This window comes from Rhineura floridana, chromosome 6 (assembly GCF_030035675.1).
Source record: "Rhineura floridana isolate rRhiFlo1 chromosome 6, rRhiFlo1.hap2, whole genome shotgun sequence".
In the NCBI taxonomy this organism is placed as follows: domain Eukaryota; kingdom Metazoa; phylum Chordata; class Lepidosauria; order Squamata; family Rhineuridae; genus Rhineura; species Rhineura floridana.
In genome coordinates, this window is record NC_084485.1 from 10,875,160 (window position 1) to 10,886,756 (window position 11,597).

Here is an 11,597-nt window from a genome sequence, read left to right on the forward strand (position 1 = left end):
GCACAGGCGCAGCGATCCTCCTGGGAAGTCCTCTCAAATGGTTTTCATTTTTTAAATATTCTTACTGTTTTTTACTAAGATAAAGCAATAATGACGGAGCACTGGCTTTGCTTAGGAGCCAAACCATTGCTTCTAGTAACTGAGAATTCCAGCTGGAAGATTTTTGCTTCTATTTTTGCTTCTTTACCTTAGAGCAGACTGCAGTCTAGAGAAGTTTCTATCTGAAAATGCAGAACGGAATAATCAAATGCAATCTACTTCTTACAGTTTCCCATATCTAAAATGGTTCCACCATGAGGAGAGTTTCAACAAATGCTTTGGCTACCTTGATAGTTTTGCTTCAGCCTGGCTACAACAGACAGAGGTCTGAGGGAGCCCTCAGCAAACTGCTCTCTTGGATATTTTAATAATAAACATATCTAACTGGTTAGAAATACAATCACAATAAAAATGCAAACAGCATTCAATAAAAAACGCTGAAAAACCTGGAAGGAAAGTAAAAACAAATACACCTTTTAAATAGAGACTTTATCCCAGTCTGCGTCTGTGTTGGAATTGCTTTTTAAGATGTTTCAAAAGTTTTTTTTAAAAAAATATGTTTTTAATATGTTTTTAAAGATGCTTTGTTTCAATATATTTTAAAGTCTGTTTTTAAAGATGTTTTAGAGTGTTTTTAATGTTTTGGTTTGCCTCCCTGGGTTCCTACTGGGAGGAAAGGCGGGATATAAATTTAATTAACAACAATAATAGTAGTAGTAGTAGTAGTAGTAATAATAAATCACAAATAAAACTGAGCAGTGTGTACAGTATCACTGTCCTATGTGATTGTTCTATGGCTCATGGGAGAGGTAATCTCTTAGTTTGCCAAAGCACAAGGGGTTTTGTTTTTGAACTACTGACCACGCTCTGGGAGGCATTCTTTTCCCAGCATCCACCATTTTGTTTTTTCCCACAGTGCTGGACATTGTTGGCCTAGGGCCCTGTGGGAAAAAACAAAATGGTGGCCTTCATTCCACCCAATGGTGTCTAATACTAAATTAACGGATACCAGAGCCCAATCCTCCTGAGAGATAAGGGAAAGCAAGCATCATGCCACTGAGCTATTGGCCACATTGGCTATGTTCTACCTCCACTGTTGGAGGCAACATAACAGCTGCTGGGGATCCTGAGTGGGGAGAGTGTTGTTGCACTTAGGTCCTGCTTGCAGCCTTCCCATAGGCATCTGGTTGGACCACTCTGAGAACATGATGCTGGACTGGATGGGCCACTGGCCCGATCTAACAGGGTTTTTCTTCTGTTCTTATGGGTCCCCAGCAGCTGCCCGAGGATGTCTTGTGCCAATTCTGGACCTCTGCTACAATGTGTGCACCATGACACTGGCACAGCTCATTGTCCACACACCAGGAATGAAGACTTGTGAGGCATGAATAAGGTATTTAATCACAGTGTTATTAACTATTTGTATAAAGATCTGCAACAAGGAAAAGCACATCTACTGCAGGCTTGGTTCTGCAAAGAAAATACAAGTATGTCAAATTCCTTTGTATCTTAACTTGTGTAGCACGACATTAGTTTGAATCCCAACACCTGGTGTTAGATTTAGGTCAGGATTTTTTTTTGCCATCTTATCATGAAGATGAGCTGGGGGGAGGGGCTGTTTCCCCAGTGTTCTTCTGCAGGACAAGCCCTGCAGGCCTCAAGAACATCAGATCAAGCAAACCCCTCTAGAAATGCAAAGTTATTAGTCAGGCACCCTGCACCTAAGGGTGCTTTTCTGAGTAGGCAAATTACATCCCTGACTGCCAACTTTGGATGATGAGAAGCCGTTTGCCAAATGAAAAGTGAGTTGGACCCTCCCCTTAAGGTGTGAAAAAGGCAACCCACGGCCAATCAGGAATGCCCCCCTCCCAAGTCCTATGCAGCCCCTCAAGGCCGCTAGCTAATGCTGGTGGGTGTTGTACTGTAGGGTGTTGCTACTAGGCTCGAAACAGGTTTGGAGGGCAGTGCATCCCCTGTTATAGGGGGAAGCTGCCCTTTCTAGTGGCCGCTCAGAGTCAGATGGGATCCACCCCATGAAAGGAAGCCTTATAAACTTCCTCCATACAAAGGGGGATAGGGCAAACCCTTTCCCACTGTAATGGTAAAGTATAGTTCCCAATCCTATAAACCCATCTAGTGACCCAGCAGCTCACACCTCTGGGTTATTGCATTCTGGAAGCTTTGACAGTTTTCAAGGCAAGCCTATGTAGGGGTTAAGGTGTTGGACTACAACCTGAGAGACCAGGGTTCGAATCCCCACCCAGCCATGAAGCTCACTGGGTGGCCTTGGGCCAGTCACTGCCTCTCAGCCTCAGAGGAAGGCAATGGGAAACCCCCTCTGAATACCCCTTACCATGAAAACCCTATTCGGGATCTACTTGAAGGCAGTCCATTTCCTTTTTCATCCAGACATGTAGATGTCAGTGTGTTTTACTTTCTTTTTAGTTTACTGCTGGTTTTAATTGAAACACAGGAACATAGGAAACGGCTTTATTCTGGGTCAGACCGTTGGCCTGCCTAAGCATTGCATACACTGACTGGCAGCAACTCTCTAGGGTTTCAGGGCAGGAGTCTCTCTCAGCCCTACCTGGAGATGTCAGGTATTGAACCTGGGACCTTCTGCATGCAAAGCAGGGGCTCTACCATTGAACTACAGCCCTTCCCCACAAATTGTCTTTTTGTTGTTGTCATGTGCCTTCAAGTTGACCGCGACCTATGAATCAGTGACCTCCAAAAGCATCTCACCACCCTGTTCAGATCTTGTAAGTTCAGGTCTGTGGCTTCTTTTATGGAATCAATCAATCTGTTGTTTGGCCTTCCACTTTTTCTACTCCCTTCTGTTTTTCCCAGCATTATTGTCTTTTCTAGTGAATCATGTCTTCTCATGAGGTGTCCAAAGTATGATAACCTCAGTTTCATCATTTTGGCTTCTAATGATAGTTCTAAATTGTTTTTTAAATGTTTTTAATCACTTGTTTTATTGATAATTTTAACATTTCTTGTAAACTGCTTAGAGGTTTTGTTACACTCAAGTGACATATAAATTTTATTAAACAAAGTTTCTGCTCTATAGCGTGGAAGCTAATCTGGAGACATTTTGAGAGGCCTCGGGTCTCAGTGCTCATTTTCAGTTATTGGCAACCCCTGATGCTTTCGCTGATGTTGACGCTTGCAGAACGCTGCCGCCTTGTGTTTTACGTTTGTGATGAACGCAGGTGGATAATCACCTTAGCAGATATTAAGTGCAAAGAGTCATGATGGAGAAAGAGCAAATAATTCTTCCACTTGTCATTTCCACTGCCTTCATTAATGAAATATCAAGGCAATATTAGCATATAGCTCCGCAGAGGTAGCAAACTGAGCAGACTTGGGAAAAATAAATACCCTGAGAAATCAAGGGCACTGTTGAAACGAAAGTGGAGAGAAGAGACAAAAATGGAAATTGTGCTTGAGAGAGATTTCCTTTATTAATCAAATGGTCTAGGCTTATACAAGCTCTTGAAATGCCTGTTTTCATACCAACTCTAAAGATATGCCAAAGTCATTCCATTCACACACACACCTGTCTGCTCAGTCTCTCCATTACAGAGCTGGCCTTGCTATGAAGTAATGTAAAGTGCAGGAACAAAGCTTCTTTTAACTAAGACTTTTTTAAGGTGAAACTGACCAACTTTGCTTTGCTATGGATAAAATTTTAAACAGATGGGGTTGCTGTCAGGTGAAACTGATTAGCCTATGTCTTTGCTATCAATAAACTGATAAGCCTGTGCCTTTGCTTTGCTGGGGTGAAACTGACAAGCCTGTCTTTGCATTCAAGAAATCTCTTGCTTTCTCCCAAGGCTGGGGAGGGAAGGATCCAATACGATCCAGAGGGGGAAGGTGGGTGCAGGGTGAAAAATGGAATGGACTACCTTCAAGTCCCGACTTATGGCTACCCTATGAATAGGGTTTTCATGGTAAGCGGTATTCAGAGGGGGTTTACCATTGCCTTCCTCTGAGGCTAGTCCTCCCCAGCTGGCCAGGGCCTGCTCAGCTTGCCACAGCTAAACAAGCCAGCCCCTTCCTTGTCCGCAACTGCCAGCTGGGGGGGGGCAATTGGGCTCCTTGGGACTATGCTGCTTGCCCACGGCTGCACAGGTGGCAGGGCACGTAACCCCGAGCACTCGCTGTGGGGTGATCTTTAGATTTTACACCCAGGAGACATGAGCGGGGATTTGAACTCACAGACTCTGGACTCCCAGCCAGGCCCTCCTCCCCACTGTGCTATACCAGCTGTTGCGTACAGGGTAGGCACCCTTTAAAGCCCCTGTTGAAGCTGCTCCCACCATCTGTGAGTGGGTGTAGGAAACTATCCCTATTCTTTCCATGTTATTCCTACTTCTGGTACCAAAGTTTCTGTTAAAGAAGTAATGTCCAGTAATGTCTGCTTTGTTAATAGAGGTTTTACTGTAGTTGCTTTAGGCTGCGCTGCAGGTTTTATTTTCCCACTTCCAACCTCTGTCCATGTTGAAAACAGAGAGAGACAGCTTCAAAGTGTAAAAATGATTTGCTTTATTTCCTTCAGGTATGAAAAAGTCTAAGTCCTGCACTGCTTTTGTGCCTTTTGAACTGTGAGGCTAGAGACTGTTCTAGGGACTGGAAGGAGGATGCCTCCCTCCTTGATGTAGGTCTAGCTCACACCAAAAACAAACCATAAGATGTTGTTGGTTTGGGCCTTGAAAGACGTAAGTGGTTTGGGACCACATTATCTGTAAGACCGGCTACATCAGTAGGAGCCTGCCCAAGCATTAAAGTCCGTGTTGAGACAGCTTTTTGGACAGACAGTTTGCTTTTTGGCAAACTGAGGCTATGGACCCAGGTAGGAAGGGTGAGGGGCAGTGATTTTGCACACACACCCCACAGATCCCTGCTGACATGCCTTGCCAGCTGGCCCACCACCCACCCCTCCCTTGTAGGGATCTCCAGAGCGCCCACCTCTTCCTCATGAGGAAGGGAGTCCTTTCTCAGAATGAGGCATTCCAGGCAAAGTGGCCCAGGAGAGTACCTGAGCCACTGCTAGTTTTCCACAGCTGTTAGAAATTCTGTTTAAAAATTAGTTAAACATTTAAAGTTATACTAAAGTTCTTCTGAAATTGTTTTGAAAGTATTGTTGTCAGAAAGTATTGTCCTCGCCTCCCCGTCACTACTACCTTTTCATTTAAGAACTGAAAGTATATCAGAAAAAAATGGATTTTATTTATATTTATTTTAAATTTGCTCTATCAAATTCTCATCCACCATGGTGGCAGAGTTTGTATTTGCATATCAAAGTCCCCCCCCCCAAAAAAAATCATCTTTCAGAATTGAAACTTGCAAGGAAAATACAGCTGGTTGGAACGTTGTTGTTTTCCTCATCTATACAGAGGGATAATTCCCTTTAAATAAATTAATAAAATCCATGCAACATTTACTAAGTGCTGCTGCATGTCATCTGTGACCACTATCAAATATGGTCTGCTGCATATCTCCTACTTATAAGTATGGACCTGCTACTGAAAAATTGTGACATATAAAAATACTCACATTGTTAAGGTGTAAAAACACTCAACTATATACCCACCTCCCCAACAGATTTCCCAGTGGATCAATAATGGATTTCAAATATTCACCAAATATTCCTTGATTTTATGCACACTCCTGAAATAGTTTGAGATTTTTTTCCCACCAAAATTTGCACAGAGGTTTGAGGAGAATTTGGGGACGGCGGATTGATATGGCTCCGTTTGAACATAGAACCCAAAGAAGTCATACCCAATTCATATTTTTAATATGGGCATCCATTTTTATTGCATTCTACAACAGAGGTTGGGAATCTTAAGCCCATGGACCAGACAGGGCCTGCAGGGCCTCCCTTCCGCATCCCACTCTTGGCTAGTAATTTGAGTTGGAAAACATCTCCCATTGATGGATGGAAATGGCCTTCAAGCCGATCCCGACTTATGGCAACACTACGAATAGGGTTTTCATGGTAAGCGACATCTCATTAGCTCCAAGCAAATGCTGCCTCCAAGCCTAATTGCTGTGCAGCTCCTCATACTGAATTCAAGGTCTTACATTCATCACCCCTTCCTGAACCCAGTGCTCTCCTTAGCTTCTAAGTTCCAAGGCTAGTTGCTGTGCATTTCTGGGGAGGTTGTAGCTGGGGAGGGAAGGGTTAATCCTGGCAATTAGGTGTGAAGAAAGCTCAGCTGCTCTTTTCAGCCTAATTGCTGTGGAGGAGGAGAGAGAACAAAGATGGGGGGGCGGAGAGAGAGAGAATAGACAGAGGTGTGTTATGTGTGACGACGATTGTGTACGGCTTACGGATGGGCGAGAAATTCAATTCAGTTCGCATTTGAAGTCAAAACTGCCTAATAAAAATGTGTGTGTTGGGAGAAATTTGTACTGAAGTGCTGGAGAATTTTCATGAGGGTTTTTTTAAAAAAACAACCCACAAATTGCAGCAGAAATGTGGAGAACTGAGTTTAAGATTGGAAAAATGAGAAGCAGACAGAACCAAGACTGACATATCCTCCCATCCCTCATACGGGTGTTAGGTGTGGATGTGCATGGATGGGTTATTTGAATGTCATACAACATGGGTATAATTACACTGCTTTGTCTTCCAGGGTTGTAAGGTTTATAGCAAGATAATGTATGAGAAGTGCTTTGAACTGTCAAATGCGACAGATTAAGATGCCTCACACAGCCAAGCTTTGAGACTAAAAATCTAGGTCCCCAGCTCCTGAACTCTCAGTGAAGCATCTCTTGCAAACCTTACCAATTAATCTGCAAAGCAGATGAGGTTTTGCAAAGGATCTTGCTTGGATCTAGCAAGACAGGTTCTGCAAGGCAAAGAAAAAGGAAAAAAGACCTCAGATAAAGGCTTCATCTACGCCAAAAAAAGCTTTCAATGTTTTTCTGGCATAAGAATGAGAATAATTTTCACAGGAACATCAGGCTATTTAGGATGATGGATGTTTACCTCATTCCATCTAGCTCCTGCAGAGCCTATCAGACAAGACAAGCAGGACAATGCCTGCCAGTTTAAGCAAGTGAACTTGATCGGTTAGCACACCAGAGAAAATCTTTTGCAGTTCTTTAATACTATAGCAAATTGGCCTTTGCCAAATCACTCCTGAACCATGAGATAAAAGGGGTCCACTCTGAGAGCCAAGAACAATGAAAAAATGTGACGTTTGCAGACTTGATAATCTTCCTGCTCTAACAGCTCCTCACACCGAATTCAATGTCTTACGTTCATCATCCCTTCCTGAATCCAGCACTCTCCTTAGCTTCTAAGTTGTAAAATACCTTTCTGATAGATTTTGATGGCTTGTTGCAAACGAATAAGGTTAAGAATCCTGTTTCTGCTCTTACCTATCCTGACCTTGCCTGCTAAACATTCTGAATTTAAATAATAATGATTAATATTATATTTGAAGATATCAATAGCAGTCAAGGAAAAGAGAACTCCCTACAGAAAGTGAAGGAAGGAACTAGATGATTAGCAATCCTTGACTTGATTCTAGCCAATAGAGATGACTTAGTGGATGCAGTGGCAGTTACGGGAACTCTGGTAGATAGTGAACATGCTACACTAGAGTTCTTTATTTTACAGGAAGCAAAAGCCGAGAGTCACCACACACGTGCCCTGGACTTCTGGAAAGCCAATTTTAATAAATTCAGAATAATGATAAGTAAGGTTGCATGGCAAGGGACCCTAATGAGAAAAGGAGTCCAAGATGGGCTGGAGTTTCTACAAAAGGAAATTCTAAAGGCACAATGGGAAACAATTCTAACAAGGGAAAAGGGGGGAAGACAGCAGAAGAAGCCAATGTGGCTTCACAGAAAGCTTAGAGATGACCTGAAAACAAAAAAAGGACACATACAGGAAGTGGAAGGAACACCAGGCATGACTGGGCTCTTGGGAACCAGCCTGTACTGGACCCACAGCATTGTAGCCTAACACCGTAGCCCCCCTATACAGATGGTGCAGGGCTAATAAGCTTGCCTGCACACCCCACCTACCTCTTTTATCATGAGAATGAGGTGTGCACATAGCATGCATGCCTGTCATTAACCAAGATGGCAGTGGGGGCAGTCAAGCTTGGGTGATGGCAGGAATTTTGGGTGATGGAGAGGTAGGTGGGGTATTTGTGCCAGCTTTATAAAGTCTCTATTGGGGGGTGCCTGGGAGCTTCCTCTCCATGATCCGTGGCAGGGTCGGGTTGCAGGATCCAATGCTGCCATGGATCACAGCATTGGAGTACCACCCTCCCACTCTAAGGAGGGGCCCTTCAGGGCTGCAGCGGCCCTCAGCCAGGGCCCAACCTAGCTGCCCTCTGGTGCCAGCCCTGGGAAGAAAGGCTGGGCCACAAAGGAAGAATACGGACAGGTAGCACAGAATTACAGGGATGGGGTCAGGAAAGCTAAAGCTGAGAATGAGCTGAGGTTAGGGCGGGATGCTAAAAGCAACAAAAAGCTTTCTTCAGGTACATCCATACTAAAAGACAGAGAAAAGAAATGGTGGTTCAGCTACTCAATGAGGATGGCAAAATGATAACAGATGACAAAGAAAAAGGTATTAAGGCCTATCAAAGAAAGCATTTGGGTTTGGCTCAGCTCTGATGATATCATCCATTGGGGGGGACAGCAATCTTTACTGAGCATTAGAGAATTAAGATATCCTTGTTGAAGCTCTGAATTTACAACATAGTATTGGAACTATGAACACAAGAAGAGCCTGGTAGATCAGGCCAATGGCCCATCTTGTCCAGCATCCTGTTCTCACAGCAGCCAATGAGATGCCCATGAGAAATCTGAAAGCAGGACTTGAGTGCCACAGCATTCTCCCTTCTTGTGATTCCCAGCAACTGGTATCCAGTCGACTGCAGCAATTCCGAAAAGATCTATTAGGTTTGGGATGCCACCTTTTCTGAAAGCAGCAGCAGCAGCCACTAGAAGCAGGACCTTTTCAGTTGTTGCCCCCTTGCTGTTGAATCCCCTTCCCCACGAAGTTCAATTTGCTTCAGAATGTTGCCTCCTTTTGGAGTCAGGTGAAAGCATTTTTGTTGATAAGCACTGATCCTGCTGCTGTTGATTTGTCTTAGATTTCATTGGCTTTACCACTATTGCTTTTAATGGATAATACACTGTTTCTGTTTTTAAAAAAGTAAATTCAGTAATTCAAAAATAGTATAAAAACATGGTGAATGAATAGAAGGATGGATGAAGTCCCAGAGCGACAGACGCAGTTCTATTTGTGCCCATAGTTTTCTCACATATGTGTATATTCCTTCTTGTGATTCTAACAAGTAATTCTTAGGATGGTTTATAAACTGAACTTAAAAGCTGACAGATAAAGCATGCTGGACGACAGCTCCCATTAGCGCCAGCCAACATGGCCAATGGCCAAGGAACTGTAGTCCAAAACGTCTGGAGGACCCCGCATTGGGAAAGGCTGGTATAGACAACACTGAGCTTCTTATAATCTATGGAGCTCGCTCTGCAAGAGGATGGCTTTCTGCAACTTGGATGGCTTTAAAAGAGGATTAGGCAAATTCATGGAAGATAAGGCTATTGATGGCTCTGCCTCCATGACCAGAGGCAAGATGTTTCCAAATACCAGTTGCTGGAAACCACAGGGAGGGAGAGTGCTCTTGCAGGCTTCCCATTGGGGCATCTATTTGGCTGATGAGAGAATAGGATGCTGGACTAGATGGGCCACTAGCCTGATCCAGCAGCCAGGCTCTTCTTATGTTCTTATAAGCTAGATGAACCAATGGTATTACTCAGTATACTGTAAGGCAGCCTCCCATATTCCTAATATGCATTCATTGATTTCAATAGGTCTACTCTGTGACTTAGCCAAATAGCATGGCACGCAACAGCAGCACTAAAGCAGATCTTACAGATGCTATTAACAGGGTACCTTATAAAAACTTGTAAACTTGTACCAGCCCTCCTTCTTAGAGTTCCTAACAGCAGTGAAAATGAATCCCTCCGGGTATATTAAACAAGAATGTTTGTTTGTGTTCCAGGAAGACTATGCTTTGGTGCTGGGTTTTGTGATAAACAGACATTTAAAAAAAAAAAAAAAACTTCAAGAACAAGCAGTCCCATCGATTTGACTCCATTGTTCCTGCAAATAATTGTTATGTTTCTTCCTAGAATGTTTAGGGATGCTGGAGGCAGATAAACAAGCCATTCATCCAATACACCATCAAAATATTTTGCCTGCAATAAAGCCACGACTGACCTCCTCAGAACAAACCATCTACAGATGCATGCAACAATGGAGTGATGAGTCCTAAGTAACTGCGTGTTAGAAAGATTGCTTTTCCACCAGCATTTCCTGAATGTAGCACTCAAAGTCAATTAATGCTGATAAAAGCGTCGCTTGTTTTGTAATGTAAACTTAAGGGCTGGTGGTCTCCTTTGCCAGCAAATTCTCAGAAGTAGCAGAATGCAGCAGGAACGAGCAGTCACTTCTGGGACACTGGAACAAGACAATGCCATTCCTAACCTTTACTCTGGAAGCAAAAATACAGAAAATCTAAGGAAATGTGCAGTTCCAAACGATGTTGACCTTCATTTTTGCCCTTAAAAAAATAATTTGCTTTTTTTCAAACAGAAAATGTGTGATGTTGGAAAAATTATCTCTTGATTGCATAGTTACAATAGTCAGAGTGGAAGCAGAACTGGGAAGCAGGCAAGTGAGTAAATGGACATATGAAGGCTGGGTGCCTTTGTTAGAGGCAGCATGAGAAGTTCATATTTATTTAAGAGCATAAGAAGAGCCTGGCTGCAGGATCAGGCCAATGGCCCATCTAGTCCAGCATCCTGTTCTCACAGTGGCCAACCGGATGCCTGTGGGGAGCCAGTAAGTGGGGCCTGAGCACAAGAGCACTCTGCCCAGTTGTGATCCCCAGCAACTGGCATTCAAAGGCATGTTGCCTTCGACAGTGGACAGACAAAATAGCCATTGTGGCTAGTAGCCATTGATAGCCTTATCCTCCATAACTTTGTCTAATCCTCTTTTAAAGCCATATGAACATAAGAACAGTCTGCTGGATGAGGCCAATGGCCAATCTAGTCCAGCTCCTGTTCTCACAGTGGCCAACCAGATGCCCTTGGGAAGCCCGTAAGCAGAACCAGCATGCAACAGCACTCTCACATCCTGCGGTTTCCAGCAACTGGTCTTCGGAAGTATACTGTCTCTGACTGTGGAGGTAGAGCATAGCCATAATGGCTAATAGCCATTGATAGCCTTATCCTCCATGAATTTGTCGAATCCTTTTTAAAAGCCATCCAAGTTGGTGGCCATCACTGACTCCACTGCTGTCACTTGATGGCATTATGCCCAACTTGGGGCTGATTTGTGTGCCATCTCAAGGCTAGCGTGGGAATTAGCTTACACCCCTGTCTTCCATGCTAGCTGACCTGAAAGCAAAGCTGTGGATGTAGCAATGACTCTGCTGCTCCATCAAACTTTGCTGCTGCCTAGTCAGAGTTTAGACTGTCCTATTCTGGAACTC

The 11,597-nt window shown here is 43.7% G+C and overlaps 1 long non-coding RNA gene across 1 annotated transcript; it reads left to right on the plus strand.

Moving 5' to 3' along the window:
- Nucleotides 1-1,667: 1,667 nt before the first annotated feature.
- Nucleotides 1,668-10,476, plus strand: LOC133386561 (uncharacterized). Its single transcript, XR_009763192.1, has 2 exons — nt 1,668-1,841; nt 10,231-10,476. It is a non-coding gene; the product is annotated as an uncharacterized LOC133386561 (long non-coding RNA).
- Nucleotides 10,477-11,597: the final 1,121 nt, after the last annotated feature.